The sequence below is a fragment of the Triticum urartu genome, chromosome 4, assembly GCF_003073215.2.
Source record: "Triticum urartu cultivar G1812 chromosome 4, Tu2.1, whole genome shotgun sequence".
Taxonomy (NCBI): Eukaryota; Viridiplantae; Streptophyta; class Magnoliopsida; order Poales; family Poaceae; genus Triticum; species Triticum urartu.
The window spans coordinates 341,679,693-341,697,733 of record NC_053025.1 but is presented as its reverse complement, the minus strand read 5'-3'; positions in this window follow the sequence as shown (position 1 = coordinate 341,697,733).

Genomic DNA, 18,041 nt, shown 5'->3' with positions numbered 1-18,041 from the left:
CCGCAACTATCAACGCTATAAGAGGGGCTGAGCAAAGCGATAACATAGCCAAACAACGATTTGCTAGGACGAGGTGGGTTAGAGGCTTGACATGGCAATATGGGATCCATGATATAGCAAGTGGTAGGTATCGCAACATAGCAATAGAGAGAGCTACTAGCAAGCAAAGATAGAAGTGATTTCGAGGGTATGGTCATCTTGCCCGCAAAGTTCTCCGAGTTGACGTAAGCTTGATCCTCGCAAGCATACTCAACGGGTTCCTCGATCACGTAATCGTCTCCCGGATCTACCCAAGTCAAGAGCACAAGTAAAGGAAACCAAACCACGGTGCAATGCGCAAGCATCATGATGCAAAACATGGCAATATGCGGGATGTGATATGCAATGCATATGCGTGCTCCTGAAGGAAAAGATTGAACCAGGCCTCAACTTGGAAAAACAAGTACGCCGCTGGAAAGATGAGTTGATTTCGGTCGAAATCTATATAAAGATCACCGGAATCGGGTGCACGGTTTGAAAATGGCAAGCAAAACAATAATGGCACAATTCTGCGATTAACAGCACGATGCCATCTAGAATGCAACAAGAAACTAAGCTACCGCACTCCAACATAGAAACAAAGCACATGGCAGTGATCTACACAAGATGCTTGACAAAATATGAACACTGAGCTATGGCTAAATCACACAATAGCAGGTTCAAGCAAGCATGGTAAAAGGGCAAAAGATATGAGCATCACAGACTTAGTGAAAATACTAATATGTCAGGAATTAACATCAGCAAGCAATGTTTAGAGCAAGATAACAACATGCTACAGGAACATAACATAGCAATACAAGGCATGACATGAATCTACTCAAAGCTTATAACAAAAGTCCCTTAGTAACCATAAGCCAAAAAGGATCAGAAGATTTGATGGCACCCATGTAAACATAGCAAGTTACGTTAATAGATTCAAACTTAGCAGAAAACAGAGCATGGCAAAAACAGAATTATGAAGGCATGTTTGCGAGCTCAATGCACTCAACACAAGGCATTGCATGACAAGCTAAGCATACTACCAGCAAGAAGACATGTTCAAGAGGCTAAACATGGCAAGAACAATCTCATAGCATGCATGGATCAACTACAACAACCTTGGCAAAATTGATTAACACATAAACAATCTGCCAGGAACATTTTAGAGCAAAAGTAGAGCTCCATAAATGCAAGCAGGGGCATGGATGGATAGAGCTCAACCATATGTCCAAATCATCCTTACTGAACATACTCAAAAGAAGCATGGATCTCTTTGTAGCAACATGAATACATGGCATAAAAATAACAGTAGAGAAATGACAGTGAAATTCTAAGTCACTGAAATCAGCAATATCATGAGAGCTATTTGCGTGCTTGTGCTAGTCACCACATTGATCACAAAAATAATACATGGCATACACCCCTGTAAAGATGGCATGGCATAGCCCAAAACACATGTAGAGCTCATACCCATATGCAGCACACCATAATCATGGCAAAAATGACAAATGCTCATAATCTGATAAAAATCAAGAACTAACATTTTATAGCACTCTTGCATAAACTATTTGGGCATCAAGATGGATTCAAACAAGCATGGCACAATGGAACAAAATGAAGAGCACATCATGATGAACATTTTCATATATGGCACGCACAAAATGGAGCTACGGATGAGGAGTTACGATGCAAAGAACATGAGCTAAAAATGTTAGGGACTTAGGGAAAAACGGGGTCAACCTAGGGTTTTCTCAGATCCAGATCTGGGCGGCGTGGTTTATGAGGATGACCGGAATCTCGCCGGAGATGTCGGGGATGGCGGCCGGAGATGCGGTAGGAGGTCGGAGAGGGGTGCGGTGTGGTGGCGCGATCGCCTGCGCGGTGCGGGTCGACGGAGTTGGGGGCGGCGAGGAGCAGCGCGCGGCGGCGGCTGACGTTGTTGCCGGCTGGAGGTAAGGGGCGGCGCCGGGAGCGGCGATGGCAAGGCGGCGGCTGGCGGCAAGGGAGCAAGGCAGCGGGGAGCGTGCGCGGCGGCGGCGGCGCTAGGAGGTGCGGGGCGCTGGGTGGCTCGGGCCCGCAGGGCCGGCGATGGGCCTCGATGGGCCGTGGTGGCTGGCGGGGCGGGGACGCCACGTTGCGGCGGTTGGTTCGCTGCGGGTGGCGGTACGGATGCGTCCGGCTCCTCCAGACGTGTCCGGCGGCGAAGGGGAGAGGTTTTTAGGGTTTGGACTGCGAATTTCGGGGGCAGGCATCAATTTATAGGTAGAAGGAGCTAGGAGAGTGCAAATGGAGTGAGGTTTTCGGCCACGTGATCGTGATTGAACGGTCGAGAGGATGGAGGGGGTTTGGATGGGTTATTGGGCCACTTTGGAGGGGTGTTGGGCCGCAACACACATGAGGCCTTTACAGTTCCCCGGTTAACCGTTGGAGTATCAAACGGACTCCAAATGGCACGAAACTTGACAGGCGGTCTACCGGTGGTGTAACAAGGTCGCTTGGCAAATCTCGGTCCATTCCGAGGACGTTTAACGCCCTCTCACGAAAAGAGACAAAAGGGGGCTCCGGAGGACGTAGGAGTGCCGGATTGCAAAATGGACAAAGGGGAAAATGCTAGGATGCATGAGACGAACACGTATGCAAATGCGATGCACGTTATGACATGAACAAAATGCAAAACGAAGACAAAACCCAACCACGAGGAAATCTCATAACTTAGAGCCGGAAATGGCAAGAGTCGGAGCACAAATATGGTAAGTTACATCCGGGGCGTTACAACACTCCACCAATACGAAAGGATCTCGTCCCGAGATCTAGGACTAAAAGAACTCCGGATATTCGGAACGAAGGTGGTCCTCGCGTTCCCAGGTGGCTTCTCGGTCAGAATGATATGACCACTTCACTTTTAGGAATTTGATAGACTTGTTGCGAGTCTTGCGCTCAGTTTCTTCAAGAATAGCAACGGGATGCTCATGATAAGACAGGTCTTCTTGGAGATCAATCTCTTCGAAGTTGATGATGCGTTCAGGAGTCTTGAAACACTTGTGAAGCTGTGACACGTGAAACACGTCGTGCACATTTGCAAAGTTGGACGGAAGTTCAATTTGATAGGCGAGGTCACCTCTTTTGCCAATGATCTTGAAAGGAACCACGCATCTAGGGTCAAGCTTCCCTTTGATACTGAAGCGACGAGTGCCTTTCATTGGAGAGACGCGGAGGTAGACATGGTCTCCGATCTCGAAAGCCAAGTCACGATGCTTGCTATCATAGTAACTCTTCTGGCGCGATTGTGCGGCTTTGCGATTTTCATGGATGACTTTGCACATTTCTTCAGCTTCTGTGATTAAGTCATTGCCAAGAAGTTGGCGTTCACCAGTCTCTGACCAATTAAGAAGAGTACGACACTTTCTGCCAAAGAGAATCTCGAATGGGGCCTTGCCTGAACTCGCTTGGAAGCTGTTGTTGTAGGAGAACTCGGCATATGGAAGACAATCTTCCCGCTTCATACCGAATGAAATGACACAAGCCCTGAGCTTATCTTCAAGAATTTGATTGACTCGCTCGACTTGGCCACTAGTTTGAGGATGAAAGCCTGTGCTGAAGCGAATGTTGGTGCCCATGGCCTTCTGAAAGGAGTCCCAGAACTTAGAAGTAAAGATGCTTCCACGATCTGAAGATATCAAATGCGGAATGCCGTGCAAGGAGACAATCCTGGAGGTATATAGCTCTGCCAACTGAGCTGCTGTGATAGATTCTTTGATAGGAAGAAAATGAGCCACTTTAGTAAGCTTGTCGATGACAACAAAGATAGCATCATTGCCATGCTTGGACTTTGGAAAACCAGTCACGAAGTCCATCTCAATATGGTCAAACTTCCATTCTGGAATGGCAAGAGGTTGGAGGAGACCAGCTGGTCGTTGGTGTTCTGCTTTCACTCTTCTGCAGACATCACATTCATTCACGAACTGAGCAATCTCGCGCTTCATTCGAGTCCACCAATACGACTGCTTGAGGTCATGGTACATCTTTGTACTTCCAGGATGAATAGATAGGAGTGAATTGTGAGCCTCGTTCATAATGACTTTACAAAGGTTACCTTTAGGAACAACAATTCGATCCTCGAAGAATAGAGTATCTTTGTCATCAAGGCGATAGCACTTGTACTTGGGTTGGCTCTTGGCAATCCCATTCTTCACCTTCTTCACCATGGCATCAAGAAGTTGAGCCTCACGAATCTGATCTTCCAAAGTAGGAGAGACTTGGAGGTTGGCAAGGAATCCTTGAGGAACAACTTGGAGATTAAGTTTGCGGAAAGCTTCACAAAGATCCGGTTGGAAGGGCTTGAGAATTAGACTGTTGCAGTAAGCCTTCCTGCTCAACGCGTCTGCAATGACATTGGCCTTGCCTGGAGTATATTGAATACTCGGATTATACTCTTGAATCATTTTGACCCAACGAGTCTGCCTCAGGTTGAGGTTGCGTTGAGTGAAGATGTACTTGAGACTCTTATGATCAGTGAAGATGTCCACTTTCCTTCCCAACAAGAGATGTCTCCATGTTCAAAGAGCATCGACAACTGCCGCCAACTCGAGGTCATTAATGGGGTAGTTCTTTTCGTTGGGCTTCAACTGGCGAGAGGTATAGGCCACAACTTTCTTCTCTTGCATTAACACAGCACCGAGACCTTGCAGGGAGGCATCACAGAAAATTTCGAATGGTTTGGATTCATCCGGAGGAGTCAAAACAGGAGCTGTGACTAGCTTCTCTTTCAGGGTGTTGAAGGCGATGTCACATTCAGGTGTCCAGACATACTTCACATGCTTCTGGAGGAGCTTGGAAAGAGGCTTCGCGATCTTAGAGAAATTCTCAACGAATCTTCGATAATAGCTTGCAAGCCCAAGGAAACTGCGGAGTTGCTTCACATTCTGAGGCGGTTCCCAATTCAAAATTGCAGACACCTTCTTAGGATTAATAGCTATGCCCTTGGCGGAGATGATATGTCAAAGGTAGAGAACGTCATCGAGCCAACACTCGCACTTTGAAAACTTCGCATAGAACTGATGTTCTCTGAGTTTGTCCAGCACCAATCTCAAATGCTTGGCATGATCCTCCTTGTTCTTGGAAAAGACCAAAATATCATCGAGATACACCAAGACGAAATCATTTGTGTAAGGGTTGAAGATGAAGTTCATCATGCGAGAGAACGTTGGAGGAGCATTGACAAGGCCGAAAGACATGACAGTGTATTCATAAGAACCATAGCTTGTTCTGAATGTTGTCTTCGGGATATCTTGTTCACGAGTGCGAATCTGATGATAACCCATACAGAGGTCAAGCTTGGAGAATACTGGAGCACCTTTGAGTTGTTCGAATAGCTCATTGATGTTGGGAAGTGGGTACTTGTTCTTTATGGTCTTCTTGTTCAATGGACGGTAGTCGACGCAGAGTCGGTCCATGCCATCCTTCTTCTTGACAAAAAAACACCACAACCCCATGGAGAAGAACTCGGTCTGATCAGACCCATGCGCTCTTGTATATCGAGTTTCTTCTTCAGCTCCTTCAACACTTCTGGTCCAAGCTTGTAAGGACGTTTGCAAACAGGTTCTGTGCCAGGCTCAAGATTGACGACAAATTCAACTGGCCGGTGAGGAGGCATTCCTGGAAGCTCTTCTAGAAAGACGTCTTGATATTCACAAACGACTGGAATCTGAGAGATGGCATTCAACTCGCCCTTCTCATTGAGAGAAAACAGTCGAATGGTATCATCACGAGTGGCATAGGTGATCACATCCTCAGACGAGTGTGTCAATTGAATCTGCCTGGCAGCACATTCAAGATGAGCCTTGTGCTTAGAAAGCCAGTCCATGACGAGAATTAGATCAATATCCGACTCACCAAGAACAATTGTTGAAGACAGAAACTTATAGTCACCCATCTTGATAGAAACATCCGGGACCATGGAGTTAGCGTTCATGCGTTTACCCGGTGAGACAACTGCTAGCGGACTAGGCAAAACTTGGAAAGCCAACTCATGCTTTGATGCAAATGGTCTTGAGATGAAACTAAGTGATGCACCAGTATCAAAAAGGACTTTTGCAGGAATATCATTAACAGGAAGGTTACCCATGATCACTTCTGAAGAGTCCTCTGCCTGAGCTGCGTTCATCATGTTGACCTTTGCAAACATGGGATAATGCTTGACCACTGCATTGCTGGCAGATCTCACAGGAGGAGGCGGAAGCCGCCTCTGGTTGAAGCATTTGTTCGCATAGTGCCCTTTCTGCTGACACTTGTTGCAAGTAACCTCTGAGAGCAGACGGTGATACGGAGCACTTGACCTTGGAGCATGATAGGAAGTTTTTTTTTGATGGCCGGGGTGGGGGGGGGGGGAAGATCCATTGCCACCTTTACTCTTCTGCTGGTAAGGATGACGGAACGGAGGAGGAGGAGGCAACCAGAACTTTTGCTGCTTAGCTACCACTTGAGTTGAAGAAGAAGAAGGAGTTGCATCCCTGACTCTCTTCTTAGATGCATCGCACTTGATATGAGCAGCTAATTGCTTTAGTGCCATGTTGTAGAACTCCTCATACTTGGTCGGCTCAAAAAGCATGAGAGCTAGTTGTAGATCTTCTCTGAGGCCACCTATGAATTGATAAATCATGCTCTTCTCATCAGGGACGTCTTGTTTGGTGAAGCGAGAGAGCCTCTGAAATGGGATGTTGTATTGGTAAACAAACAAGCTGCCTTGCTTCAGATTGCGGAACTCCTCGCGCTTACTCTCAACAACACTTTGAGGAATGTGGTGAGCTTTGAAGTCACGGCGGAAATCATCCCAGGTAATCACACGACCTCCTCTGGAATCTTTGTATTGTTGATACCACTCAGCAGCTTGGTCTTTGAGTTGGAACGAAGCAAACTTGACAAAGTCCTCAGGCCTGACATTGCTACACTCAAAATGTTTGCAGATACCCACGAGCCAATCGTCAGCGTATGTGGCCTCGACACAGTTACTGAAGGATTTTGGCTGGTTTGCGAGGAACTGATTGAGGGTAGCAAACTGAGCTTGATTGTTGCCTTGGCCTTGATTTCCTTGGTTGTGCTCTTGCAAGAGTTGCAAAAGCATCTGCGTGTTGGCGTTGGTGGCGGCCATGGCAGCTTGCCATGCCTTCGGAGGTGGGGGTGGTGGCGGAGGTTCCGGATTCTGACGCGTTGGAGGAGCCATCCTAAAGAGGTTGACATCTGTTAGAATCTTGAAAGACATATATTAAAGCTGAACCAATGGATCGAAATTGCAACATTAGCCTTAACATTCGAACAAGAATGAACGAATGAATTCTAAAGTAAATGATCACACTTTCCATAAAGTTGAGAAGCCACTTAGATAGAGATAGATGAATAAAGCAACAAGGTACGAATATGAACAAATAATTGGTAAGGATTACCCAATCACAAACCAAATATCTGCGGGAAGAAATACTAGAGCTACATGAATTCCCACCTATGAAACTCCCGAAACTTTCTGTTTATGCAAATAGGTGTTGGGGATGTAGGGGAGGCATAATATCTCACCCAAAACTAGCAAATCCTACATCCAGTTGTATCCATCCTTCAACACATAACCAAGAAACCTTCGGAAATCATTTACCTCAACCATTAAAAAGCATCCGTTATACGAGTTATGGCAATACTCCCTAATTCCCGCCCCAGTACTGGGTGGCGTCGAGGTTATCTCACCAACAACTGCATAAAGGATATTTTCGATGTCGGCGAACTCAGGTATTCCATAACTGCAACGATAAAATTGTGACGACAACACCTCGGAGCTCAACTCCTCGGGACACTGCCACAACCCCTAAATGTCAGGAGTCACCAAGAACAATGTTCTCATCACAAAACCATCAGAACGATTCCAAGATACCCACGTGATACTAAAAAAATTCGTGAAATTTGAGAAGAGAAGAGTCAAAACTCTACGTCAGGAGGCCTCCCCAGAGCGACGAAGGGACTGAGGAGTAAAAAGAATCCTACTCTCTGATATATATATATATAATCCTATAAGACTCAAAACATTTTTCTAGACTCAACAACGCTAGCAATTCGATCAAGCAGGGGGCTCCTAAGTTGGGGAAGGCTCTGATTACCAACTTGTAATACCCATGATGCGGCTATATCTACCACGTGTCGGAGCACGACTTAGAGGCATAACCGCATAGTAGGCATGTCGCAAGAGGGGTAATCTTTACACATACCATGTACTAAATAAGAAAGAGATAAAGAGTTGGCTTACAATAGCCACTTCACACAATACATAAATATAACATTACATCATCTAGAATACAATCAAGGTCTGACTACAGAACCAAATAAAGAAAGACAACCCCTAATGCAAAAGATCCCTGATCGCCCCAACTGGGCTCCACTACTGATCGTCTGGAAAAGGAAACATAGTAACATCCTGAATCCTCGTCGAACTCCCACTTGAGTTCGGTCGCGTCCCCTGCACTGGCATCATCGACACCCGCATCTGGTTTTGGAAGTAATCTGTGAGTCACGGGGACTCAGCAATCTCACACCCTTGCGATCAAGACTATTTAAGCTTATGGGTTGGAAAGGTAGTGAGGCGGAGCTGCAGCAAGCACTAGCATATATGGTGGTAACTTACGCAAATGAGAGCGAGAAGAGAAGCAAAGCATGGTCGAGAAGCTATAAAGAATAAGAAGTGATCCTGAAACTACTTACGTTCAAGCATAAGACGAGACCGTGTCCTCTTCCCGGACTCCACCGAAAAGAGACCATCACGGCTACACACGCGGTTGATTCATTTTAATTAAGTTAAGTTTCAAGTTCTCTACAACTGTACATTCACAAATTCCCATCTGCCCATAACCGCGGGCACGGCTTTCAAAAGTTCAAAACCCTGCAGGGGTGTCCCAACGTAGCCCATCACAAGCTCTCACGGTCAACGAAGGATATTCCTTCTCCCAGGAAGACCCGATCAGACTCGGAATCCCGGTTACAAGACATTTCGACAATGGTAAAACAAGACCAGCAAAGCCACCTGAATGTGCCGACAAATCCTGATAGGAGCTGCACATATCTCGTTCTTAGGGCACACCGGATTGTCCAAGATTCCGGTAGGCCAACCCAGAGTTGCCCCTGGTGGCCACCGGCTGCTGACAGGTTGTACCAACACTCAGAGGAGCACTGGCCCAGGGTTTAAAATAAAGATGACCCTTGAGTCCGCGGAACCCTAGGTAAAAAGGCTTAGGTGGCAAATGGTAAAACCAAGGTTGGGCCTTGCTGGAGGAGTTTTATTCAAGGTGAACTGTCCAGGGGTTCCCATTATAACGCAACCGCGTAAGGAACGCAAAATCAAGGAACATAACACCGGTATGACGGAAACCAGGGCGGCAAGAGTGGAACAAAACACTAGGCATAAGGCCGAGCCTTCCACCCTTTACCAAGTATATAGATGCATTAAAGTAAACAAGATATAATAATGATATCCCAACATTAATCATGTTCCAACAAGGAACAAACTCCATCTTCACCTGCAACTATCAACGCTATAAGAGGGGCTGAGCAAAGCGGTAACATAGCCAAACAATGGTTTGCATTATTATATCCCACTCAACACAAGGCATTGCATGACAAGCTAAGCATACTACCAGCAAGAAGACATGTTCAAGAAGCTAAACATGGCAAGAAAAATATCATAGCATGCATGGATCAACTACAACAACCTTGGCAAAATTGATTAACACGTAAACAATCTGCCAGGAACATTTTAGAGCAAAAGTAGAGCTCCATAAATGCCCCTGTTCCAGAATTCATCCGATTAACCAGTTAACTTGCCGATTGATCCCTACTCGTAGGGTCACCGAGTAGCCGATAAACCAAAAAATTGTCCGATTAATTGATTAAATGGCTGATTAACTTGCCAATTAGCTGATTAATCCCCTACTCGCTAGCGAACCGAGCAGCTACCAGTTAACGATTTCCTCAACAATGATAAATGCAAACAGGGGCATGGATGGATAGAGCTCAACCATATGTCCAAATCATCCTTACTGAACATACTCAACAGAAGCATGGCTCTCTTTGTAGCAACATGAATACATGGCATAAAAATAACAACAGAGAAATGACTTAGTGAAATTCTATGTCCCTGAAATCAGCAATATCACGAGAGCTACTTTGGATGCTTGTTCTAGTCACCACATTGATCACAAAAATACATGGCATACACCCCTATAAGGATGGCATGGCATAGCCCAAAACACATCTAGAGCTCATACCCATATGCAGCACAAAATAATCATGGCAAGAATGACAAATGCTCATAATCTGATAAGAATTAGGAACTAACATTTTATAGCACTTTTGCATTAACTATTTGGGCATCAATATGGATTCAAACAAGAATGGCACAATGGAACAAAATGAAGATCACATCATGGTGAACATTTTGATATATGGCACACACAAAACGGAGCTACGGTTGAGGAGTTATGATGCAAAGAACATGAGCTGAAAATGTTAGGGACTTAGGGGAAAACAGGGTCAACCTAGGGTTTTCTCAGATCCAGATCCGGGCGGCGTGGTTTACGAGGATGACCGGAATCTCGCCGGAGACGTCGGGGATGACGGCCGTAGATGCGATAGGAGGCCGGAGAGGGGCGCGGCGCGGTGGCGCGGTCACTGGCGTGATGCGAGTCGACGGAGTTGGGGGCAGCGAGGAGCAGCGCGCGGCGGCGGCTGACACGGTGGCCGGCGAGCAGTGAGGGGCGGAGCTGGGAGCGGCGATGGCGGGGCGGCGGCCGGTGGCGAGTGAGCGAGGCGGCGGGGAGCGGGCGCGGCGGCGCTAGGAGGCGCGGGGCGCGGGGCGGCTCGGGCCCACGGGGGCCGGCGATGGGCCTCCGCGGGCCGCGGTGCTGGTGGGGCAGGGACGCCACGTGGCGACGGCTGGTCGCTACGGGCGGCGACGCGGATGCGTCCGGCTCCTCCAGACGTGTCCGGCGGCGAAGGGGAGCGGTTTTTAGGGTTTGGACTGCGAATTTTGGGGGGCATCAATTTATAGGTACTGGGAGCTAGGAGAGTCCAAATGGAGTGCGGTTTTTGGCCACGTGATCGTGATTGAACGGCCAAGAGGATGGAGGGTGTTTGGATGGGTTATTGGGCCACTTTGGAGGGGTGTTGGGCCACAACACACACGAGGCCTTTACGGTTCCCCGGTTAACCGTTGGAGTATCAAACGGACTCCAAATGGCATGAAACATGACAGGCGGTGTACCGGTGGTGTAACAAGGCCGCTTGGCAAATCTCGGTCCATTCCGAGGACGTTTAACTCCCGCTCACGAAAAGAGACAAAAGGGGGCTCCAGAGGACGTAGGAGTGCCGGATTGCAAAACGGACAAAGGGGAAAATGCTCGGATGCATGAGACGAACACGTATGCAAATGCGATACACATGATGACATGATATAAAATGCATGACATGAACAAAATGCAAAACGAAGACAAAACCCAACCACGAGGAAATCTCATAACTTAGAGCCGAAAATGGCAAGAGTCGGAGTACAAATATGGTAAGTTACATCCGGGGCGTTACATCCGGAGAGGGGAATCCGTCGCCGTCGTCATCATCAACCATCCTCCATCACCAATTTCATGATGCTCACCGCTGTGCGTGAGTAATTCCATCGTAGGCTTGCTGGACGGTGATGAGTTGGATGAGATTTATCGTGTAATCGAGTTAGTTTTGTTAGGGTTTGATCCCTAGTATCCACTATGTTCTGAGATTGATGTTGCTATGACTTTGCTATGCTTAATGCTTGTCACTGGGGCCCGAGTGCCATTATTTCAGATCTGAACATATTATGTTTTCATCCATATATGAGAGTTCTTGATCCTATCTTGCAAGTCTATAGTCACCTACTATGTGTTATGATCCGGCAACCCCGAAGTGACAATAATCGGGACCACTCCCGGTGATGACCGTAGTTTGAGGAGTTCATGTATTCACTATGTGTTAATGGTTTGGTCTAGTACTCTATTGAAAGGAGGCCTTAATATCCCTTAGTTTCCGCTACGACCCCGCTGCCACGGGAGGGTAGGACAAAAGATGTCATGCAAGTTCTTTTCCATAAGCACGTATGACTATATTTGGAATACATGCCTACATTACATTGATGAATTGGAGCTAGTTATGTGCCACCCTAGGTTATGACTGTTACATGATGAACCGCATCCGGCATAATTCTCTATCACCGATCCATTGCCTACGAGCTTTCCATATATTGTTCTTCGCTTATTTACTTTTCCGTTGCTATTGTTAAAATCACTACAAAATACCAAAAACATTACTTTTGTTATCATTACCTTTTGCTACCGTTACCACTACTATCATATTAATTTGCTACTAAATACTTTGTTGCAGATATTATGTTATCTAGGTGTGGTTGAATTGACAAATTAGCTGCTAATACTTGAGAATATTCTTTGGCTCCCCTTGTGTCGAATCAATAAATTTGGGTTGAATACTCTACCATCAAGGATCAAGACCAGGCCTAACCATCTCGCAGGACCACTGCATCCATCAAGAATCTAGACCAGGCGCAACCCGCCTTGAGGTAGGGTCTCGTGAGTCCCGCACTGGCTCAAAAGTGCCCCGACACACCTCGTCTAACCCTGGTGTGCAACCACGTGTTAGGGCAGGGTTGTACACGCCCCAGGGGCTCCACTTAGAGGGAGCCCTCACCCACGCACTAGTGGAAGCACCATGCTCCATGCTGGCTGTTGACACGGTCGAGGAGCGGCTATGCCCGTGCAAGTGCGGAAGTGCTATGCCCCGCGCTGGTGATAAACAACTGAGGGCGGCCCCTTGGCCGCATCAACCTCAGGGAGCCATCCGACTTAGTGTCCAGCCTCACAGCAACGCTTTCCCCTCGGGAGAGTCGCGCGAGGGGGCTGGGCACGGGGGCTACGCTCAGGTCACGCTTAGCGTATGCCGCCCTACCAGGTCCCTCGGACCTGGTTGTCACACGCCCCTCTCGAGTGGGGCCTCGGTGAGGACATGTATGAAGATCTGTTTGCGCGTCAAGGGGGACTCCTGAGCATCGCGACTCAGGAGCCTAACTAGTCACATAGCCCCTCACTCCTTAGCCCCGTCCTGGCGATCCCGACGGTCCAACGGCGGCTGAGGCATGCGCGGGGTTGGGCTCTACCGACGTAGAACACTAAGTCCTGCTTTCACATCTCCTCCTCGCAGGCTGTTTGCACGTTAAGGGGGACTCCTAAGCATTGCTACTCAGGAGCCTAACTGGCCATGTAGCCTCTCACCCCTTGGTCCCGTCCAGGCGATCCGGACGGTCCAACAGCGGCTCAAGTTTGTGCGTGGTCGGGCACTACCAACGTAGAACATCAAGCAAACGGGAAGGAGGTCGCGGAATCTTCACGAGATACTACTAAAACATGTTGTTCCTCAAACACCAAACAAGAGTTTTAACGCCTCCATGAGGCACGTCGCATGTTGCGGGAAAGTTCGCAGGAAAGTAAAAGCACGAAGGAGCACCAGCGAGCCCCCTCTTCAGCCTTGGGCGCCGTCGTTCGGGAGCGCTCGCTCGTTGGCAGCGTTGCCATCACCTGGGCCATCAGCCTTGGTCGAGGGATCAACAGCACTATCAGCTGGAGGCGTGGGGTCGATGGCAAGGAACTGATGAGGACATGACTACCTTGGATACGACCAAAAATATTGCATACATGCATATTTGTCAGGTGATTTCTAGTGCAAACTATTCAATAATCTATTTATGTTATCCAGAACAAAAATACTTCACACACTTTTGTGTTTTGTCTAAATGCAGGTGTATGGGACATTTGTACAATCCACATATGAAGATAAGGGAAAATGAGAAGTTTAGGTTATGTTCAAAAAGTCCTCTCGCGTCACTTTTGGGCCAAGAGAAGATACAGTCCAAGTCTCTCAAGTTCTGGATTTTGATTCGGACTGCACAGACATACCTGACTCAACACGCCAGCAAATTTTTCATACAAACTCTGAATTGGGTGATTCTTTTGTTTGGAAAGTGGATTTCGTGCTCTTTCCAACCCAGTTGGATTCACCTTCAAATTCGTCCGTAGCATTGAGATATCGATGAAACAATCAGACGATGCAGAAGAATCTGAGTCAAACAATAAGTCCAAAGGTGTTGCATCACCTCCACTTGGGCCCAGGAGCCTTGTACGACCTAGGGTTGGTTTTAGGCTGCCTTGGTACGTCCTTCCATTTCCTTGGCCGCCACCCCTTTCTCCTATATAAGTAGATCCATCTAGTAGCTTTTTCCTGGGGATTTGTTTAGTTAAAAGTTAGCCATTGCAACTTCGTGTAATTCGTTTGTGTCCAACAACCAGACCAAGACCGCTTTCGGATCCCCACCTTTATCAATACTTCATCTATATTCGGAATATTCAGATTGCATTATCATATTCTTGCTTGTTCTTTGATTGCATGCAGGAATAGACCTTCGTGGTCAGGTTGATCGTGCTCTGGCGTGGTCAATAACCTCTCGGAGTTGGTTTAGCGATTGCTAAGGCGCAACGTCGTGCACCTTTGTAGTCGGATCATCAAAGTCGTCTCCACCAAATCGATAGTTATCATCTAATCGAAAGATCGGGACCCTCGCCTCTATCAAGTGGTATCAGTTTTCAGGTTGCTCGGTGAGAATTTTCAGTTTTTCCTAGATTAGATTTATTTTCTTACGTATTGTCCAAGAAAAAGCCACAAAAAAGTTAGATCTATTCATTCTTTGTCCAAGCCTGTCTGAGCCTTTGCAATTTTCCTTTCATTGCTTGCATAGTTAAATTATCGGTTGCATCGTCGTGTCGAGTTGCTGGTCTTAGTGTCTAGTTCGTTTAGAGTTTCGAGTTCTGTTCACATTAGTCACACCGCCGCTGCATCGTTATCCCTTCCGCTGTCCATCACCCATCCATCAATTTCCACGACATGCTACCCATCTCTCATTGTCATAATCATAGTTGAGATCGTTCACATCTTCGCTTGATCCAATCTGCATCTTATCTAGTTTGTTTTGGAAAGAGGGAGAGAGAAAAAAAGACAGAGAAAAAAAACGAGAGGAAAAAAGTAAAAAAAAGTCAGAGAAAAAAGAGAGAAAGAAAAATAAAAAAAAGTCTCAGGAAAAAAAAGAGAGAAGAAAAAGAAAACAAAATTCGGATCTATCTAGACTCAATCTCGTAGTTGAATTCGGATTAGAATCTGTTTTATGCACTGTTCAGTAAAACAGGCATAACTTCCTCATACGAAGTCCGTTTTGGCTCTGCAAGTACTCAAATGAAAGCTAGCGACGAGCCGCATCTAAATAGTGGCAAAAGATTGTTCAATATTTGGCATCTCAAAATCGGCTTCTAAATAGCTCTTTTTGCTCTCAGAAGTGCACGAACACAACTTATTCCAGTTTTTCACGCCGGTTTTTTAATTTTTTGACTCCTCATATCAACTCGGAATTGGGTGATTCCTTTTGAGTTTGAAATCTTGAGTCAATACCATTCTTTAAAAAAATTATCAAAAAATTGGCAAAAACTTTTCCAGAGGAAAGTTGGAGACAAAGTTGTTGATATATCCTGCTTGGTTGTTGTTTCACATCATTATCTTTACTGCCGCTTTGATCTTCACTTATATCTTGCTGTCCAGAGCTACTTAGTATCCTTCATTGATGCTATTTGTGCTACGCCGTGACCTCATTAGTGTTCTAGGCTCGCTCTCTAGTCCGGTCTAGCCTAGGACCAACACAGTATGGTCGTTGAACGTTTATTCAACATTGCATCTTTGAATTGATTATTGCTAATCTTTTGCTACCATATATAGCCAACCCAGCTCCACATATTTCTACACCGTGTATACGTACATTCCCCTGGCAATTGCTTCACTCAATATTCTGAGTTATTTGACACTGCTGGTTGCCGATCACCACCTCCTGCATGGTAAGAACTTGTAAGATATTGAGATTTGCTATACTGTGAGCGTTTTACCACCACTTCCAAGTAGTTCATAGGAACATTTTTTTGGATTCTGTTTCTTGTTTCTACTAATCATGACAGGATCCAGAGTCAATTCATGGGCTTTGTCGATCGTGGGAGACGTGCCACCACCTTTGCAAATACCACAACTGTCACAAGAGGTGGACTAACATCCAAATGCACATGACCAGGTTAATGTATCTATACCACCATTTAATGTCCGTTTTAGAACTGCTTTATATATTGAATGGGAGTTCAACATAAAAAATATATTTGCTTCCTATAATTTTGATGAACATAAAAAGGTTAAGGTTGCGGTTGGTTCTTTCACTGGTTATGCTTTGGTTTGGTGGAGTGAATATTGTCGGTTACACCCTGATTATATACCTACTAGTTGGGATGACTTGAAACTTGCCATGCGACATACTCCCTCCATTCGGAATTACTTATCGCAGAAATGGATGTATCTAGACGTATTTTAGTTCTAGATACATCCATATCTGAGACAAGTAATTCTGAACAGAGGGAGTACTTTTGTTCCCGCTTATTATACTCACGACATGATTAAGAAGTTGGAACACTTAAAACAAGGTAGTGACGTTGTAACAAAATATTATGATGATTTACAAACTACCTTGTTGAATTCCTATTTAGAAGAAAGTGAAGATGATTTTATGGATAGATTTTGGGGAGGATTAAACCTTGATATTCAAGAGATATTAATTCACGAAGTGTGTTATCCTATGGACCATTTGTTTTGTCTTGCTTGCAAAGCTGAACAGGAAATAAAACGATGTGTTGCCCACAAGGAGAACAAGTGCACGGTGCACATCCCAAGAGTTGATATGATTGTTCCTTCAGCTACTAGGCATACTATGACAACCACATCCGTTGTTGTGAGAACTACATCACCTCCACCATGTGACACGTCGCCCCCGAGAGTCGCTACATCATCTGAGTTGATCATAAGCGGTAATGACAAAGGTACTGATCTTCCATCTCTACATGAGAATGATGAATGCCTTGTCAATTTGAATGCACCATCTGATGATCTACCCACTACTTTGGTCGTACCACCTATTTTAGAGGACTATGTTGATAATTTGACTCTGCCATGTGATCAAACAATTGAAATACCAACAATTTTGAGTGCACCCATTGAATTAACTGTGGATGCAAAAGAACCAATGTTTAATCATTTTGATATGACCTCTAATCTTGGTGATGATTCTATGTCCAATGACTTACTGCATGTTTGCTTATTTAAGCATCTCGTCGCATGTAAATTTGATGCAAATAAGATTTATTCACCAATGTTGGGTTGGTTTAATGGTGAATATTGTCAATCTGTTGATATGAATAAGAGCTTCACTTATATGTGCAAACTGAATTGCATTATTTTCATGCCTTCTACTTATGATAATATTTTGGCTTTATATTTTATGATCTATGAAAGTTACTCATGTATACATGTTTCATATGTGCAAAAATCAAGGGAAGTAAAAATGGATGACATCTACATATACAACATGTAAACCTTGTCTCTTTTGTTAGCCACATTTCAGATTAAGCAACGCCGAGGACGGCTTTGGTTTCAAGAAGCGGAGGATTATGAGGACATGACTACCTTGGATACAACCAAAAATATTGCATATATGCATATTTGTCAGTTGACTTCTAGTGCAAACTATTCAATAATCTATTTGTGTTATCCAGAACAAAAATACTTCACACAATTTTTTGTTTTGTCTAATTGCAGGTGTATGGGACATTTGTGCAATCCACATATGAAGATAAGGGAAAAGGATAAGTTCAGGTTCTGTTCAAAAAGTCCTCTCGTGTCACATTTGGGCCAATAGAAGATACAGCCCAAGTCTCTCACGTTTTGGATTCAGATTCGGACTGCACAGACATACCTGACTTAAAACGCCAACACCTTTTTCATACGGACTCTGAATTGGGTATTCATTTTTTGTTGGAAAGTAGATATCG